The sequence below is a fragment of the Trachypithecus francoisi genome, unplaced genomic scaffold, assembly GCF_009764315.1.
Source record: "Trachypithecus francoisi isolate TF-2019V2 unplaced genomic scaffold, Tfra_2.0 Lachesis_group1, whole genome shotgun sequence".
Taxonomy (NCBI): Eukaryota; Metazoa; Chordata; class Mammalia; order Primates; family Cercopithecidae; genus Trachypithecus; species Trachypithecus francoisi.
In genome coordinates this window covers 90,605,841-90,626,420 of record NW_022681454.1, presented here as the reverse complement: position 1 = coordinate 90,626,420, position 20,580 = coordinate 90,605,841, and positions in this window count along the sequence as shown.

The following is a 20,580-nucleotide window of genomic DNA, read 5'->3' as shown; positions in this document are numbered from 1 at the left end:
CCTCTAAAGCCTGGAATAAGACATGGAAGCCCACTTTCACTGCTTTTCTTTAACATAGTATTGGATATCCTAGCCAGAGCAACCAGGCAAGTGAAAGAAATAAAGGACATCCAAATAGGAATATAGGAAAGCGAGAAGTCAATTATCCTTTTTTTTATGTAGATGATATGATCTTATACTTAGAAAAATCTAAATATTCTACAAAAAAACTATTAGAATTGATAGCAAAACTTACTAAAATTGCAGGATACGAAACGAACATACCCAAATCAGTAGCATTTCCATATACCATTAGCAAAAAAAAATCTGAAAAAGAAACCAATAAAATAATACCGTTTAGAGCAGTTACAAATAAAATAAAATATCTAGAGAGAAACTCAACCAAAAAGTATAAGATCTCTATGATGGTAACTGTAAAACATTGATAAAAGAAATTGAAGAGAACAATAAATAAATGGAAATCTATTTCATGTTTATGGATTAAAGGAATAAATACTGCTAAAATATCCATAGTACCCAAGATAATCTACAGATTCAATGAAATTCCCATGAAAATACCAAAAACATTATTAAAAAATGGAAAAAATAATTTTTGTATTTTTAGTAGAGACCAGGTTTCACCATTTTGACCAGGCTGGTCTCAAACTCCTGACCTCAGGTGATCTGCCCACCTTGACCTCCCAAAGTGCTGGAATTACAGCCATGAGTCACTGCATCTGGCCAATAATCTTAAAATTCATATGGAACCACAAAGGAGCCAGAATATTTCAAGCATCTCAGAGCAAGAGGAACAAAGCTGGAGACAGTGTTATAGTAACCAAAACAACATGCTACCGGCATAAAAACAGACTCATAGACCAACGAGTCTATGACTACAAAGATAACAACAACAACAAAATCCACATTTTCACAGCCAATTCATTTTTTACAAAGGTACCAGGAACATACCTTGGGGAAACAAGATTCTTCATAAATGGTGCTCGGAAAATTGGATATTCATATGCAGAAGAATAAATCTAGACCCCTATCTTTAAACATATATAAAATCAAATAAAAATACATGAAATACTTAAATCAAAGATGTAAAACTATGGAGCTAATAGAAGAGAACAGAAAAACACTTGAAAACATTTGTCTGGGCAGAGATTTATTAAGATCCTACAAGCACAAGCAACCAAACCAGAAATGCACAAACGGGACCCTATCAAATTTGCTGTACAAATTTCCTTTGTACAGCAAAGGAAACAATTGATAAACTAAAGAGATAACCCACAGAATGGGAGAAAATACCTGCAAACTAAAAATCCATCAGGGGATTAATAACCAGAATATATAAGCAACTCATAAAACTCAATAGAAAAAAGAAATAATCTAATCAACTAATGGGCAAAAGATCTAAACAGACATTTCTCAAAAGGAGAAATACAGATGGCCAAAACATCTATGAAAAACTGCTCAGCATCACTAATCATTACAGAAATGCAAAACAAAACCACAATAAGTTATCATCTCTACCAGTTAAAAACGGCTTTTATAAAAAAAAAAAAAAAAAAAAAGTCAGGGCCAGGCACAGTGTCTCACGCCTGTAATCCCAGCACTTTGGGAGGCCGAGGCGGATGGATCACGAGGTCAGGAGATAGAGACCAACCGGGCTAACATGGTGAAACTCTGTCTCTACTAAAAGTACAAAAACATTAACCGGGCGTGGTGGCGGGCGCCTGTAGTCCCAGCTACTCAGGAGGCTGAGGCTGGAGAATGGCGTGAACCCGGGAGACGGAGCTTGCAGTGAGGTGAAATAGCGCCACTGCACTCCAGCCTGAGAGACACAGTGAGACTCGGTCTCAAAAATAAAAATAAAAATAAAAATAAACAATAATAGATACTGGCAAGTATGTAGAGGAAAGGAAAGCTTTACACACTGTTGGCAGGAATGTAAATTAGTATAGCCACTATGGAGAACAGTACAGAGGTTCCTCAAGAAACTAAAAATAGAACTAGCATATGCCCCAGCAATCTTACTGCTGAGTAGATATCCAAACAAAACGAAATTAGGATATTGAAGAGATATCTGCACTCCCATGTTAATTGCAACACTGTTCACAATAGCCGAGATATGAAACCAACCTATGTATCCGTTAACGAATAAATGGATTTTTAAAAGTGCTACATATACACAATGGAATATTATTTAGCCAAAAAAAAGAATGAAAGCTTGTCATTTGCAACAACATGGATGGACTGGAAGTCATTATAGTAAATAAAACAATCTAGGCACAGAAAGACAAATATCACATGTTGTCACTCATATGTAAAATCTACCAAAAATAAAAATAAAAGTACACTCATGGAGATAGAGATTAGAATAAAGGTTACCAGGGACTGTGGTGGGTAGCAGTAGGAGTGGGGGGAAACGGGGGAGTGGTTAATGGGTACAAAAATACACGTAGATAAAAGATATAAGATTTAGTGGTTGGTAGCACAGTAAGGCAACTGTGGTTGTATTGTATATGTACAATACATAATTTTGTATTTGCATAATTATATATACATATTGGATTTATGTATTATTTATAATACATTATTACATTTGTTTTAAATATACAATAAAAATAATATATTGTATATTTCAAAATAAGTAAAGGTGTACACTTGGAATGTTCCTATTACAAAGAAATGATAAATGCTTGAGGTGATGGATATCCAAATTACCCTGATTTGATCATTACACATTGTATGCTTGTATCAAAATATCACATTCCCCCATAAATATGTACAACTGTTATGTAGGAATAATAATCAAACATAAAAAATTAAAAATACATAGAGTATATATGTCCTTTATAGTGCCTTGTGCTTATTTGCTTGCATTCCCGAACCCAGTTGACACTTACCTTATAGACCGTTCATAGGAAACCCATTTGAGGAAAAGTGTAGGTGAGATGGGGGTTTTGGCTACCTACTCGGGCAAATTTCACATTCCCTCTAGGCTTGTTTGGGCCATTTGAAAATGTGCTGCTTCCATTTTAGGGGGTTTTGCTGCTGGGAACACCTGGCCTTAGTCTTCTTTGGGAACAACAGTACTTACATCTTAATGAGCATGTCTGTCTACCTATTTATTTGATGTGCAATAGTCTGATGCTCAATCTCAATTTAGGATCAGTAGCATATCAGAAACTGCTTTTTAAAAAAGCAATATATATATATATATATATATATATATAAACCCCTTTTTATTTTAGAAATGTTTTAGATTTACAGAAAAATTGCAAAAATAGCACAGGAGATTCTCATATACCCTGGATTCAGTTTCTCCTGTTAACATCTTACATTGGTATGACAGATTTATTACAATTAATGAACCAGCATTGATACATTATTATTACCTAAAGTCCATAATTTATCTGGATTTCTTTAGTTTTTACCAAACACTCTTATTTTTTTTTTTTTCTATTCCAGGATCTACATTATATTTAGTTGTTATGGCTCTCTAGGATCATATTGACTATGACAATTTCTCAGATATTCTTTGTTTTTGATGGCCGTGACAGTTTGAGGAGTGCTGGTTAGATATTTTATTAAATCCTTCTCAAATTGGGATTGTTTGATATTTTTATTATGATTAGATAGAACTTCAGTATTGTTTGAAGGAAAACCAGAGAAGTAAAATGCTATTTTCATCACATCGTGTCAAATGTATATATTATCAATATGATTTACCATTGCTGATGTTAATCCTGATCAATAGGCTGAGGTAGGGTTTGTCAGATTTTTCCACTGTAAACTTACTCGTAACTCTTCTTTATACGTTTTACTCTTTGGAAGCAAACCACTATGTGCATTCCACACTTAAGGAGTAGAGAAACATATTACAACTATTTGAGGGTGGAGTATTGTATGGGCAATGTCTCTTTTCCCTAATTTATTTATACCTGTATATACTTTTGTATATGTATTTTACATTTGGGGTCATAATTATTTTATTTTGTTGCTAAAATTATTTCAGCTTTGTCCATTGGTAGTTTTTTTCAGTCAGCTCCTGTGTCCCTTTGGCATATCCCAATCATTGTGGGTTTTGTTTTGTTTTGAGTATGGACCCAGGATGCTCTAATATCATATTGCATATTTCTTGCCATAGTCCTAAAATCAATCATTTCTCCAAGGAGGTCTAGTTCCTTTCGTTGGAGACTGGAATTAGAAGCCAAGATCTGTGGGGAGTCATTGCTTCTAGGCTCTCTTGTCTGACAAAACGAGGGAACATATGTGTATATACTAACTAGGATACAAATATATGTGTGTGTATATATATATACATGTATATATCTAGATAAATTTATATATATATCCATATCTATAAATATTTGTATAAAATATTCATAAATATATATATACATATCTACAAATATTTCTAAATGTATGCCTAGCTACACTAAACTAAAGTTTAGTTCATTCTAATGCATTATAACGTGAATTATTCTAGCCTTCCCCACTCAGAGGTGCTTCTCAAAAGGTCTATAGTTCTTTGCTGCAGATAGTAAATTCTTTCTCAAGAATCAAACAGGTCTGTTCTCTGACTTGCAGTTTTCATATTCAGATTTTCCCAAAAAGTCTACAAGTCACTGTGGCATTTTTTTATCTGCCAAACATACACCTCTAGTAGTATGTGTTTTGCCATATTCTGTTGTCCTAGTGTCAACGCTGCTTGTTCACAACTTGGACTTGATATAGAACACCTTTTATTCACCCTCCTTTGTAGCCCCCTTTACTAATCTACAAACTAGTAGATTACAATTATCTACTAGTATATTACAATGATCTACTCTATTGTAATTGTAATATACATGTAATATATATGGAGATATCACATTACCTGACTTCAAATTATATTACAATGTTATAGTAACCAAAACAACATGATACTGGCATAAAAACAGACTCATAGACCAACAAGTCTATGACAAGATAGAAAACAAACAAACAAAATACAATTATCTACTATATATATGTTGGAACAGTATTCCAAAGTATGGAATATGAAATTCAACATCTGAAGAAAACTATGAAACATAGTAGTTTTTCTTTTTTTTTTTTTGAGTGTTAGGAGGTAAACGTTAAAAGATGTTGCCCTTTTCATTGAATAGGATGCCTTGGCAACTTCTTGTACAATAGACTCCCTAAAAAGTTCCCTACCAGGACACAGAGAGGGGAACAACACAGAGAGGGTGGGGGTCAAGGGGAAGGAGAGCATTAGGACAAATACCTAATGTATGCAGGGCTTAAAACCTAGATGAAGGGTTGATGGGTGCAGCAAAGCACCATGGCACATGTATATCTATGTAACATGTATATTCTGCACATGTATCCCAGAACTTAAAATAAAAATTAATATTACAAAGTTTCCGTATGTGACAAGCCTCCAAAACTTTACTGAATATAGGTCTTATTCACCAGTGGAAATATGGGTTTAACTAATCCAGAGCATATACAAATTTTTTGTCCTTTGGGTCCAATTAACATGACATCGTAAACATTGTGGGCTAATGTGATATTCTATAGCAAGTCCAGATGACAGATCAGTAACAGAAGAATGAACATAGTCTTAGGCTAAGACAGTACATTCATAGCCTTGTTCATCCCTTGTGAATATGATCTGCTTCTGTGTCTGCTTTCTTAAGCCTATTGGGTAAAAATAAGCATTGGCCAAACCAATTGCTGCACATAGCAGAGATTTGGTTAATCTATTTTAGATACGACCACACAAGTGGAAGATAACACATCTGGAACAGCAATTACAGTTCTATTTCTTGGTTACATTTTTGTCATCCACTATGTTCCATCTCCATTCTGTAGGGGAGAGACTGGTGAATTGAATGAGAAGCTTCCCAAGTAAAGCATCCCATTCTTTAAGTCTTTGAGGCCGACACTAATATTTACTCTTTCCCACAAGATGTAGTATTGCTTCTAAAAAAAGTGGAGACATTTCAGGGGATTCTACTTTGTCTTTTTCACTATGGTTCTATAGGTTAAGAAACCAAAGTAAGGATTCTGGTAACTGCTAAATATATTCATTTTGATTTTATATTCAGAAACTAGGAACATGTGACTAGATAGATTCATGGATGTGCTGGATCAACTGTGAAATGGCTTACTTTTAATATCTGACATGCCCCCTCCTCTAACAAGAAACCATGGTGACATTTTGTGTTCTTGAGTCAGTCATTGACAGTGGACTTCACCTGGTGGAAGACAGCTAAGGAAGAGCATCGACTGTCTTGCACAAGTGGCTCCTTTTCAGCCAAGTGCAATTCTCCAGGGAAGATAGTATATAGCCATTTTCAACCAATAGCTTAACAGTGTCTGGAAGATGGTTATGTATGTAGGCATCAATAACATCTACTATGAAGGCTAAAAAATACTTAAAACTAAAGACTTGTTTTTAACTTAAAAACTATTCTAGGTTTAATCTAACAAGTAAACAAGTTAGTTATTAGGGCCTTAAGGTTTCATATACTGTGATATAAAGTACACTAGTCTATGAGGAATATACCACAGAAAGAGTCACAAAATATACCCCAAAATATTTATCTGTTTTGTTGTAGAATGTTGTTAAATATATAATTATCAAATTTGGCATACTTGTTTGTCAGAAAAAAGACTTTTGGTTTTAAAGGAGTTGACCTTAAGGCATTTTTGTCTTATTTGTACTTTTCAAAAACATATTACTTTGTGATTAACTATATTACCACTGTAATGGAGACTGTTTTTTCTATATATCAGGGAGACCAAGATCAACTTTTATGAGGATGACAGTTACAGTCACTACTCCTCAGAGATTCAGAGCTTAGTTTGATTCTTACAGCATCCTGACCAGAAAACTCAGATTATGATTCCATCTTAAATATTAGATGACTGTGTGCTAAATAATGTGTTAGTCAGACTACTTATTCTAAATCCTTCTACCACTTTGTGAGATTTTTGTTTTGTAATATAGAAAATTATACTATATATGAGTAAAATTTATATATATATATATATATATATATCCCTTAAATCTGTAATGGGTTCAGATTAAACCCTTATAGGGGATTGAAATGATAATGAAAAATTAAGTTAGTATGTGTAAGTCTTTGAAACTTTTGCCTATTTATTCCTTATGTAGTTTAAGTTACTCTTGAAATTGGCTAGCATTCTGAATTTGCTTTCTTTTTAAGATGTATGCCATACACATGTTAATATGGCTAAACCATCCTTTTTTCAATTTTCTTGATTTTTGATTCATGTGCAAAGTTGTGAATCAGATTGAATCGTCTAAATGAATCATCACACTCCCCCAAACTTCCTGCGTGTTTGCACCCTGTCTGTTTGAACGTTTATATTTAGAATTCTCAAACATGCCCAGGGAGTAAGAAATATACAACAGAAACATCTGTTCCTCTTGGCAAAACTATTTCATGCTTTTTTACTTTTGCAGGGTCGAGAAAAATACCTTAAGATTATTCTTATATCTGAGAGATTTAACATTTCTTCTTTGTAATCTTAGTCTAAATGCAGTTATTTAAACATTCATACGCACACTAACACACACACATACGCAAGCACACACACTTGAGAAGCAGAAAAATGTACACAAATGATAAGATGCACGGAAACAATTTTTTTTTCCTGTTTTTCAATATATGATTTTTCCTTAGCAGTTTTACAAGTTTATGGTGAGAAAAGAAATCCTTGACCTACCCAGCTTGTCTTTGGGCTGCCTCATCCCTACTCTTCCTCAGCCTACCTTTAGATTTTACAAGCGTGAAGGAAATGTTTCTAAAATAAAAGCAAATTTTCTTTGATGCCAGCTTATCTGGTTGCTCCCCAGTTAGCTAAGGTCAAAACTGTAAAGCTTATTTATACCTTTTGGCAAGACTGGAGGCTGAATTCATTTTCTAGAACTATACTGTAAAGGTCACAGATGAATATGGCATGATTCCTGTACGTTGTTACTGGGCCTGGCCTCAAGCACACATTTTCCATTCTGGCCAGCCTTTTCGGGGATGCCTTAGGGAAAGAAGTGATCATTTTAACATCTTTCCGTTTCAAAAATTTTAAATCCATCTAAGCCTGTGGGGCCAATTAATTTTTTTGAAGGCTGAGACAGCCCAAGACATGATAAACCCTTTAACAGTTTTTGTTTTTTAATTTTATAGTGAATACTTCTAACATATTGCTATCTTTTGCTTGATAGAAATAAAATTGTTGCCAACTGTGCTGGGAAATCGTAAGAGTCTAGCTAATGGGAAACAGCTTTAAAAGATAGGGAACATGAATGTTAAGTTATCATGATGTGAACAGGTACCTTATATTGCTGAATCTACAACTGCCAGGTATAAGAACAATTAGCCCAATGTTAATCTAAGTTGTATGGTGTTAAGCAACTATAAGAGGGTATACGAACATTTATTATCAGAGTTAATTGGGTCTGTCATTAAAAACACTTGCTTAAAGGGGAACATTTCAGAATATACCTTACTGTTAATAAAGCTGAGCCAATCTTTGTAAAGCAACTAATATAGTGCTTGCCACCTGATAAGCACTCAGTAAACAGTGGTGCTTTTTAGCAGAGTAAGGGCCCAAATTCTCAGATGATAGCTCTCTTGCATAAGGAATTTGACTTTTTATGATTAAACTTGGTTTTGAAACTTTGTTCTACCCAGATGACAAAAATTAAATTTTAGCAAGTTATTCTTCACCTCAATTCATGAGGTTGTTTCTCTTGAGGACTTAATTAAGGCCAAGACCAAGGTTTTAATTAATGTGCTTGGGAGGTGAGATATATCTAACAAAGGTGATGCTACATGTTTACTGTGGTTTCTACCATGAAGTCTTCGTTTGCTCATCTCATTGATGGTGGATCCACAAACGTAATTGATTCAATTTGACACATTGCTTCATCTTACCACAAGACCCTTCCACACCTGCCAAACTAAAGTGCCATATTTATGCTGGTTTTGGCTGCAGAGGAAAAGTTTTTCAGGCTTCCGATTCATGGTGGCAGGAACCAGAGATTCTACCAACTTGCCTCAGATCTGACTGCCTATAGGGCTTGTGCAGAAATTTCTTATGCTCTCACGTTATACTAGGAAGGAGCAAACTCTGACTCTTAATGCTTTGTGAGGCCTAACTGAAAAAGATGGTTCAGGCTTTCATCTACTCTTGAATTTCTCAAACTAAAATCTATCTGTAATTCCTATCCTCACTCTAGGATTTGTCCAAATGAGAAAAAGCTCTATCCTGTAAGTCATCAGCATCTAATCTCTTGCTTTATCTAAACTAAAGTAGAGTGAAAGAGTCTTTCTCTTTTCACTTTTTAAGATTAGCTTTATTTAGTCTCAAGGACAGTTGTAGAAGTTAGGCATCAGAAGACCTCATAAAAATTAATTCTGACCATTCGTTTAGTTTTCTAAGCCACTTGTAGCAAATATTTTAATTTCAAAATTGTTCAAGATTTAGACTTTTGAATCTCAAAAGTTTTTAGTTTTGAAATTAAAATGATTTATTGTCTTTTGCTGTGATTATATAAACAAATACATAAACAAATAAATATGTAAAGCCTCCAAAAGAATGGGAAAAAGTTAGCCGGGCGCGGTGGCTCAAGCCTGTAATCCCAGCACTTTGGGAGGCCGAGACGGGCGGATCACGAGGTCAGGAGATCGAGACCATCCTGGCTAATACGGTGAAACCCCGTCTCTACTAAAAAAATACAAAAACTAGCTGGGCGAGGTGGCGGGCGCCTGTAGTCCCAGCTACTCGGGAGGCTGAGGCAGGAGAATGGCGGAAACCCGGGAGGCGGAGTTTGCAGTGAGCTGAGATCTGGCCACTGCACTCCAGTCTGGGCGACAGAGCGAGACTCCGCCTCAAAAAAAAAAAAAAAAAAAAAAAGAATGGGAAAAAGTAAAAACCAAATCAACACCTCAAAATATTACTGTGCTACATTGGTATCATACTCAATGATAGCTACCTTTTATTGGTTGTCAATCAATTGATTGTCAGTTAATATTTTAAAAAGTATCACCAAATTCAAACAAAATTAAAAGTAGACTTATTTATCTTTAATTTTGCTGAGAAAGAAACATCAGGAACATTATAGAGAAAAATAAAATTAATATTTTTTCAAATTGCAATGTCACTCTCCTTATGTTTTAGATGCTCAGACTAATTGAAAAAACTCCCTGGAGTTTTGAGCTGGTTAGATGTCTTTCTGTGAACTAGAAAGGCATACATTATGGAAATTGTTCAGGTTTTCTATTAGTCAGATTTCTTCCCAGTAGGATATAAAAACTATATCTATGTCTATAGGTACATATAGACACCACAAGAGATATCCTGTATTACAGACATAGTCTTTCTTACCTACATGTTCTTGTGTGTCAGTTAACACCAAGGTCAAAGTGAGAATTTCAGGTCGCATGGTAACTTGGTGGCCTTTGATTAATCATTCAGTCTCTATTAAGCTCCAACAGCTGGTCAAGAACTATTTCTCAAAAAGAGAACAGTTATCTTTTGAAGATGAGAGGGGTTTGCTTCATAATATGAAGAGTCATCAATATGATTCACCTATAGGTCCTGCCAAAGGCCTCTAAATGCAACCCTGTTTGCTACTTCAAATACCATTAGATCTACTGGATCATATGGTCCAAGTGGCAGAGCTGTTTTCAAATAGCCTGGACCTGCTGTAGATCTTCCCCTTGTACTGGACACCATACAATACTAGCTGCTTTTCAGGTCACTTGAAAAATGACACAACATACTCATTTACCCAGTCACCCAATACATGGAATGACATACCCTAATAAGGGACATGTTGCTTCCAAAATCCAAGGAGGCTTACTAAGCATAGTGCTTCCTTTTTGGTTTGAGAAAGGTTCAGGTGAAATAACTTATCCTTCACCTTAGAATAGCTAAATTTACATGCCCCATATCCCTGGATCCCTAGACATTTTACTAGAGTAGTAGGTCCCTAAATATTTGTCAGATTCCTTTCCCATCTTCTGACTTCAAAAATCTTACCAATATGTTTAGAGTATTTGTTACCTCATTGATCACTAGATTCAATGAGCTCAATTTTATCAGTGTAATAGACCAAGGTGATATCCTGTGGAAAGAAAAAGCAATCAAAGTACCTCCAAACTAAATTATGACATAGGGCTGGAGAGTTGATATGCCCCTGGAGAATGAAGGTGTATTGTCAGTTTTGTCAGCTGAAAGTAAACTGTTTGTGTTGGATCTTATGGACAGGAATGCAGAAAAAGTGAGTGAATAAAAAATATTTGTCAGATCAATAGCTACACACCAAGTAGCAAGGAATGTGTTAATCAATTCAAGCAATGAAACTACTGGAACAGCAGCTGCAACTGGAGTCACCACTTTGTTAGGTTTACAATAATCCACTGTTATTTTCCAAGATCTATCTGTCTTCTCCAAAGACCAAACAGGCAAGTTGAATGGAGATGTGTTAGGAGTCATCACCGTGCATCCTTCAAATTCTAGATGGTGACACTAGTCTTTGCAATCACTCCAATAATGCAGTACATATGTTTCTCAATTTATGATGGGATTGCATCTTGATAAACCCATCATAAAGTTGAAAAATCATAAGTCAAACCATTGTAAATCAGGGCTGTCTGTATTACTTTTGACTTACTATTTTTCTAGGTATAGGCAATTCTAGTGGCTTCCATTTGGCTTTTCTCATCACAATAGTTCATATTTCACACACAATAGGAGCAATATGGAGACTCTGTCAGAGGCTGAGAATATTTATCCCAATTTTGCATTCTGGAACTGGGGAAATAATCACAGGATGGGTTCAGGGACCCACTGGGCTTACTATCACAGAGACCTGGGCTAAAATGCCACTATCACCTGATCTCCATAAGTGTCTTTTCTGATACATGAATCATAGTGACATTTTGGGTCTCCTGAAATCAACGTCACTTCAGAGCTGGTGTCCAGAAGTGCTTGAAAGTTCTGATTATCTTATTTTCCCCAAAGGACAGTTACACGATAAAAAGCCATAGATCATTTGTGTAAAGATTAAGATCAACACTATGCATTTTTGATAGTGTACCATGGAGTTCTTCTTCAAGGAGACCCAGCATCTCTTTCATTCAGTAAGTCTGATCTATAAACTGGTTCAAGTCTGAAATTGATTAAGGGTCCATTACTATCTGCTTTTATGATTCAGGTTAAATTTTGTTCACTTAACCTAGAACTTTTATGCTGATACATGTCCAATAAGAATTTAGTAGGCTTCCTATTTATTTCACTTCTAAGAACACCATGGTCAACTAGTCAATGCCACAGACCTGCACAAGACAAACTATTCTGATTGCAGCTTTGATTCTGCTGTGCCTTACAGTAACCACGCCCACCTTGCTTTTGGCAGTGTAGTAGCACCAATTGACTGCTGTCACCATGGTAACCAACTACTCTCATTGCATTTAGGCTTCCCAATTCTGCGGCTGCAGTTCTCACTGTAAGATTTGGCTTGCAGAGAAGTGTGATTACACAGCTCTTCAGGAATGCCAAAGTTTCCCTCACAAATTTATTTTTTACAGTATACTTATGTTTTATGGACCCTTCCAGGATTAATGAGTAGGGCTTAAATGACAAATACACTCTAACATTCTAATTTCCCTAACCCTCTGAATCCCTTTATCTATACACAAATCAAGCAAGGTCTGGCATTTCTAATTTGCTCACTTTAGGCCACATTTTGGTCCATGTTTCAACCAACCAACAAACCAAACAGAGCTCTTCCTAAGTCCCTGAGCTGCAACATTAAATGCAGAATATCTGCTTAATGAACCTTTATCAATAAATTTGTCCTGGTAAAACTTTATGTTATTTCCGTCATTATCCTACATCTTTATTGTCTATTCAAACACATGTTCCCAAGATTTTTGTCTCTATCAGTTAGAAAACTCACAAAGCTCTTTTGGAGTATAGTGCACCTCCTCATGTGTCACAGTTTGGGCCTCACTTTTAGGAGCCTGGTAGGACTTAAGTCTGGTTATATGTTTAGAAAATAAAAGGGCTTGTGGGTGGGGCCTGAGAAGAATCAGCATTACCTGGCATAACTAAAGCCTCGGGGAAGGCCATTATAGCTTTTTCAGGTAATGCAGGGTTAAACTCCTCAGACAAGTGTAGAGAGGCGAATATCACTGAAAATGGAGAGGCATCTTATACTGTGTGTGGGGAGGTTACGTCTAAAGTAAGGTTCAGGTGCAACAGTTTGTCCTCATTAAGTAAAGAAGACTCATCAGAATTTAGGGGCTCAATGTCCTCAGTTCTATTAGGGCTTTTCCACACATCCGTATTTCAATTTACTGCATCCTATTCCTTTCCAATCAACGCCCTCATTTTAACAGTAGATACCCTGTGAGGACAGGGTTTTAACTTGTATTGAAATTCAGCCAGTGGAAGGATAATATTCTGTGTCGAATTTTCAGCAATCTCATCCCTGTTGCTAAAAGAGATATATGTCTCCTTCAGGGCACAGATAGAAACTTTTAGCTTTTATGAAGTACTTGCACTGGGAATGTGAATCCTTGAATTCATCTTTTTTTGCCATCACTTTGTCCAGTGACATTAGGGGCTCTGAAAACCTCATTATATTCATTAGTTTTTCAAAAATTTCTAAAGCATAAGATACACAGTCATCCAGTTCTTTGCTTCCTATAAGTAGTTGATTAGGAGATCCAATAGAGATGTTTTGTGTATTTCCATTGCCAGGTTCCACCATGGAAAACTGGTGCTCTCTTTACTATTAGAAATAGAGTTATCAGCATCTATATGTACAATCAGATTATTAACTCAATTTCGTAAATCCCAGAAATAATCCAGAAAAAACATCCTTAAAATTCTGTTCCTCTAGAACCACTCTCTGCACCAAAACCTGTGTTAATCAGTGTTCTCTGGAATAACAGAACCAAAATTAATAAGTTTGTTATAAGAAATTAGCACATGCATTTATGGAAACTGAGATGTCCCACCATTGAGTATCAGAAAGCTAGGGACCCAGGGAAACTAGTGATTTGTTCGATTCAGTTCATCCAGGGATTTCATGATGACGTCACATTGGGGAGGGCAATCTGCTTTACTCATTCTACCGATTTAAATGCTATTCTCATCCAGAAATACCCTCACAAATACACCCAGAAATAATGTTTTATTAAATACCTGGGCATCTCATTGTTCAATCAAGTTGGCAGTTAAAATGAGCCATCACGTACTTTAAATAATAGTGTAGATGTAAAAAATTAATATTTTTCCATTTTGATAGGTCAAGACGAAAATCAGTCATAGATAATAAAGATGTACATTTTCTTATATAGTTTTCTTCTATGTTTGCTATATATAAGTTCCTTTTTAAAACTAGCCTACTTGTGACCAGGTATATTTGATAAAGTGAACCCTTAATCGAGCCTTTAATCATATCTAAGTAAACTTAAGAAGAATTCTCAACATCTTAATCTGGTTTATAATGGTCTACATGACCTTCTCTAGCCTCATTGGCTACTCTTCTTTTTTCTACCCTCCAGCCCCTGACAAAGATTCTACATTTGGGTGTCTTCAGTTTCCTTCATCTGCCACAAATTTGATTACTCCTGAGTCTTAGAACCTGATATTTTTTTCTAACAGGAATGGTTCTTTTTTTCTTTTACCTTATCTTCCTTATAAAAATATAGCCATGCCTAAGCCTCACCTAACTATTTCAAATCCAGTATTCACATTCTCATTTGCTTGTCATTTCCTCTAGGAAATCTACTGATTACCAAGTATCTATGTAGTATCATACATTTTCTACATTATAAAATTTACCTTATTCTATGGTCCTCACTTTAAAAAATATGTACATACATGTGTTTGGAATTACTTTGTTGATGTATAATTTACAGACTATATAATACTACCATTTATTTATTTTTATTTGTTTTTTTTTAAGTTTTTATTTTAGACTCAGAGGGTACATGTGCAGGCTTGTTACCAAACTATATTGTGGCATGGTGAAGTTTGGAGTATAAATGAATCCATCACTGTGGTAGTAAGCATAGTACCCTGCATGTAGTTTTTCAGTGCTTGTCCCATTCTCCCCTTCACATCTCATATTCACAAGATTCTATTTTTATGTCCATGTAGACCCAAAATTTTGGTCCTAGTTATAAAGTGAGATCATGAGACATTTGGTTTCCTGTTTCCACATTACTTTGCTTAGGGAAATAGCCTCCAGCACCTCCATGTTGCTGCAAAGGACATGATTTTGTTCTTTTTTATGGCTGTGTAGTATTCCATGATGTATACGTGCCACATTTTCTCAATCCAATCCACTGGTGATGGGCACCTTGGTTGATTCCATGTCTTTGCTATTGTAAATAGTGCTGTGATGAATATATGGACACATGCGTCTTTTTTGGTAGAACAAGTTATTTTCCTTTGGGTATATACTTAGTAAGGGGACTCCTGGATTGAATGATAGTTCAACTCTTAGCTCCTTGGAAAATTTTCAAAATGCTCTCCACAGTTGCTGAACTAATTTACATTCTCACTGACAGTGTGTACGTGTTTCTTTTCTTCACAGCCTCACAAACGTGTTATTTTTGACCGTTTAACAAAACACACTCTGACTGATGTGAGATGATATCTTATTGTGGGTTTGATTTTCATTTTTCTGATGATTAGTGATGATAATGTTTTCATATTTTTGTTGGTCACTTGTATGTTTTCTTTTGAGAAATGTCTGTTTATGTCATTTGCTCCTTTTTAAATGGAGTTATTTTTTGCTTGTTGATTTAAGTACAATTCATTGGTTTTAATATACTCACAAATCATTACCACAATTAATTTTTATGTAAGTGTTCTGAGCACATTTAATGTAAGCTAGGCTAAGCTATGATGTTTAATAGATTAGATGTATTAAATAGATTTTTGACATTTTTCAACTTACAAATGGTTTATCAGGACATAATCCCATTGTAGGTTAAGGAACAGCTGTACGATTCTAACATTTATGTGGATACGCAAAAAAAGAAAAAAAAAAGCGAACAAACAAAATCCCAAACAATTTTCAAAAAGAAAACTTAATATGGTTTTCTAAAACTACCTGATTTCTATACTCATTATAGACCTGGCATGGTGACTCATGCCTTTGGTAATCCCAGAACTTTGGGAGGCTGAGGTGGGTGGATTGCCTGAGCTAAGGAGTTCAAGTGTAGTAGCCTAGGCAACACACAAAAACCCTGTCTCCACAAAAAATACAAAAATTAGCCATGGTGGCATGTGTCTTTGGTACTGGCTACTAGAGAAGCTGAGGTGGGAAGCCTGGGAAGTTGAGGCTTTAGGGAGCCAAGATTGCACCACTGCACTCTAGCCTGGGTGACGGAGTGAGATCCTGAGACCCTGTCTCTTAAAAAAAAAAAAAGCCATTTATTATAATGCTTAACTTTATCATGAAACTATGACATTGGCCAAACTATAGACAAAAATATCAATGGAACAGAATAGAGGGTTTAGAAATATACATGTATAGAAAATTCATTTTTGAAAAAAGTGCAAAGACAGATTCACTGGGAAAGGATAGACTTTCAACAAATAGTACTGGAGCAGGCCTGTAATCCCAGCACTTTGGGAGGGCAAGGTGGGCAGATCACTTGAGTCCAGGAGTTCCGAGACCGAAACCCCATCTCTACAAAATAATAATAAATGAGCCAGGTATGGTGGTGCATGGCTGTTGTTCCAGCTATTCAGAGGCTGAGGTGGGAGGATCACCTGAGCCCAAGAGGCAGAGGTTGCAGTGAGCCAAGATTGAGCCCCTGCACTCCAGGCTGGGTAACAAAGCCAGACCCTGTCTTAAAGAAAAAAAAAAAAAAAGGGACTGGAGGAGCTGCTGGATATCCAACCCCTTCTCACCAAATAAATTTTTCTACTTTACAACAAATAAAAAAAATAACTACAATGTATTATTGATCAAATGTAAAATCTAAAACTGTAAAACATCTAGAAAAAATAATTGTGACCTTGTATTGGGTAAAAATTGATTGATATGATGCCAAAAGTATAATCCAAAGAGAAAAATGGTTAAATTTAACTTTAAAACTTCAGATTTTTGAAAGGGCTTGTTAAAGGAATGAAAATACAAACCATAGACTGGGACAAATGTATGACATATAAAAAATTCTCAAAATGTAATAAGAAAACAAAGAACCTAAATTTAAAAAATGGGCTAAGTATTCAAACACTTTACCCAAGTAGCTCAAGAATGATACTTAGCATTGTTAGTTATAATAAAAATAAAAATTTAAATCACACTTATAAACCACTACAGACTTATTAGAATGGGTAGAATTTTAAAAGAACGACTGTGTCAAGTGTTGGTCAGATTGTGGAACATTTAGAAATCTCATACACTGTTTATGAAAAGGTAAGTTGGTATGACTGCTTTGAAAAATACACTGACAATGCTTTTTTTCTTTCTCAAGTTAAACCTACACCTATTGTACCACTCAGCCATTTCAATCCTAGATATTTACTCATGAGACATATGATAGCATATGCTCATACAAGGCATGTGCATTATATTCACAGCAGCTTTATTTGTAATAATGCAAAACAAGAAAATGCACTGTCCATCAATATGTAAATAGTACACAAATTTTGGTATATTCATGCAATTGATTTCTAATCAGCAATAAAGCAAACTATTGATGAAATGGATGCATAATCTAAAAATAAATATGCTGAATGACAGAGGCCAGCCCTTCCTCTAAAAATATATCTGCATGATTCCATTGATATAAATGCTATAAAATGCAAACTAATGTTTACAGAGAAAAAAAGATGACATGTAATATTTTCTTCAAATTTGATAGCCATTTAGTACTTCTGTTTTCCAAAACATGTTTATATATAACCACATATATCTGAATAGCTATGGATACAATTAATACTTATAAATGTATGTAGCCAATACTATTAAACTCCATTTAAAATTCTTTTTTCAAAAATGTTTTTCAACTATATAGTAATTGGATGGTGTCATCCAGAGTGTTTCAGAGCTTTTATGACTCTTTGATACCTCTTCTGAAGTTTTTGGTAAGTTCTTCTGAGCAGTAGATAAAAGAAGAGGACATAAAGGAGACCACATTGAAGCACTAACATTATGGAACAGGAGTTTGAGTTATTTGAAGATTAAAACAGGTGGGGAAAAGAATGAAAATACTCTCGGCCGGGCGCGGTGGCTCAAGCCTGTAATCCCAGCACTTTGGGAGGCCGAGACGGGTGGATCACGAGGTCAGGAGATCGAGACCATCCTGGCTAACACGGTGAAACCCCGTCTCTACTAAAAAATACAAGAAACTAGCCGGGCGAGGTGGCGGGCGCCTGTAGTCCCAGCTACTCGGGAGGCTGAGGCAGGAGAATGGCGTGACCCAGGAGGCGGAGCTTGCAGTGAGCTGAGATCTGGCCTCTGCACTCCAGCCTGGGCGACAGAGCGAGACTCCGTCTCAAAAAAAAAAAAAAAAAGAATGAAAATACTCTCATAAATATACTCCCTAGTCAAAAGCAGTCAGTCTAAAAAAAGCATGCATGAAAGCCTATGTGATTTCTAGTACTCTTAGCATCTGTTGATGCTACTGGTTGGAACAGACAAGCATTGTTATTTCCATAATGATGATTATTGAATGTGGGCATTACCATAAGGCAAGGTATTGGATCAATGAACAGGTACACACAGGAGACATTTTAAAGTTTGTTTCTCTGTAGCATACAACCAATTTATAGGCTTTAAACTGCAAAAGACTTGTTCAGCGTCCAATAATACTCACTGCGTAAAACATCAGAACAATGTACGGTTGTCAAAGCAGCCGTTTAGAGTAGCACAGAGTGAATGAGTGTAACATATATTAGCTTTCTATGAATATAGTGATGCTTATATATTTTTCATATTTTTCAGTGAATTTAAGGCTGCCCTATTTAGATCTTCATCTTTTGCTTTGTTCAATGAGTGTTAGAAGCACATTCTTAATTCTTACTAGTGAAATAGAAAGTAGAAAATTGAATAACAAAAAAGGACATGAACTTTACAAGGTTTCTATAATAGAAGAAAAATACATACAATGACAAAATAACAATATTTGATAAATAAATATTAAAGAATTATCAGTAACAATGATTCTATCTGATAATTTCAAACAAAGGAGATAAGGAGAAAATATCTTTAGTGCATTAAATGTGATATCAGGAAATTATTCAGGCAGTTTATAAGACCAGAAAGACTATTTTCACCTAGTCACTTAAGCATTGTCTGTTCTGGACTTAGATTTGTATTGTATTTTTATGAGGTTAATTATGTACTAGGCACTCTATAACATGTCTACTTCTTTCCTTGTACTTCTAATCCTTTTTCTATGATTTAAAAATATGGCCTTTCTTTCATAATGAGACTAGTTGCTTTGTTCTGTATTTCCTTTCCAGATTCCCTGCCTTCTCTCTCCCTGTCCTGATTCCTATTTAATTTATCTGTATAAGATAGTTTGATATATAATATATCATTTTGACCCCACCCCAAAATTTTTTATATACTATTCTTGTTTTTCCTAAACCCATGAATATCATGAGGGCAGAGGCTATGGATATAATCACTCTCATTTTTCCTAATAGTATCTCGTTTAACAGCTGAACCTAAGAAGTCATTAGTCATATGGTTAAAAGGGAAAATATAGGAAAAAAACATGTATTCCTGGACAATAATGTGAAAGGGATAAGTAGCACTTCCATTTTTTTTTTTAATACTATAAGACTCATTTATAGGACATATCCTTGAGAATGTGATTCTCTGTTGGAGTAGAATTGAAAGTAGAATCTTGAATTTGAGGTATGATTAAAAATGGCCTTAAGAATATGAGATGCTTATGAAAAATGATAAAGATTAAAATATGGTAATTTTAAAGTTACAGACAGATTTTATTTGTAGTAATGTGTAAAACTAGAAAATGCATTTGAAAGCACATGGTTTCTTAGTTCTTTTTCAAAATTTAACTTGAATTTTTAATTTTGCGGGTACATAGTAGGTGTATTAGCCTGTTCTCACGCTTCTAATAAAGACATATCAAGACTGGGTAATTTATAAAGGAAAGAGGTTTAGTGGATTCACAGTTCCACTTGACTGGGGAGAACTTACAATCATGGCAGAAAGCAAAGGAGAAGCAAAGGCGTGTCTTACATGGTGGCATGCAAGAGAGCTTGTCTAGGGGAACTTGCATTTATAAAATCATCAGATCTCATGAGACTTATTCCCTACCACAAGAACAGTATGGGGGAAACTGCCGCCCATGATTCAATTATCTCCACCTGGCCCTGCCCTTGACATGTGGGGATTATTGTTACAATTCAATGTGAGATTTGAGTGGGGACACAGCCAAACCATATCAGTGGGTATGTATATTTAAAATCATTTTTTAGATGGGGTCTCACTCTGTTGACCAAGCTGGAGTTCAGTGGTGCTATCATGGCTTACTGCGACCACAACTTCTTGGGCTCAAT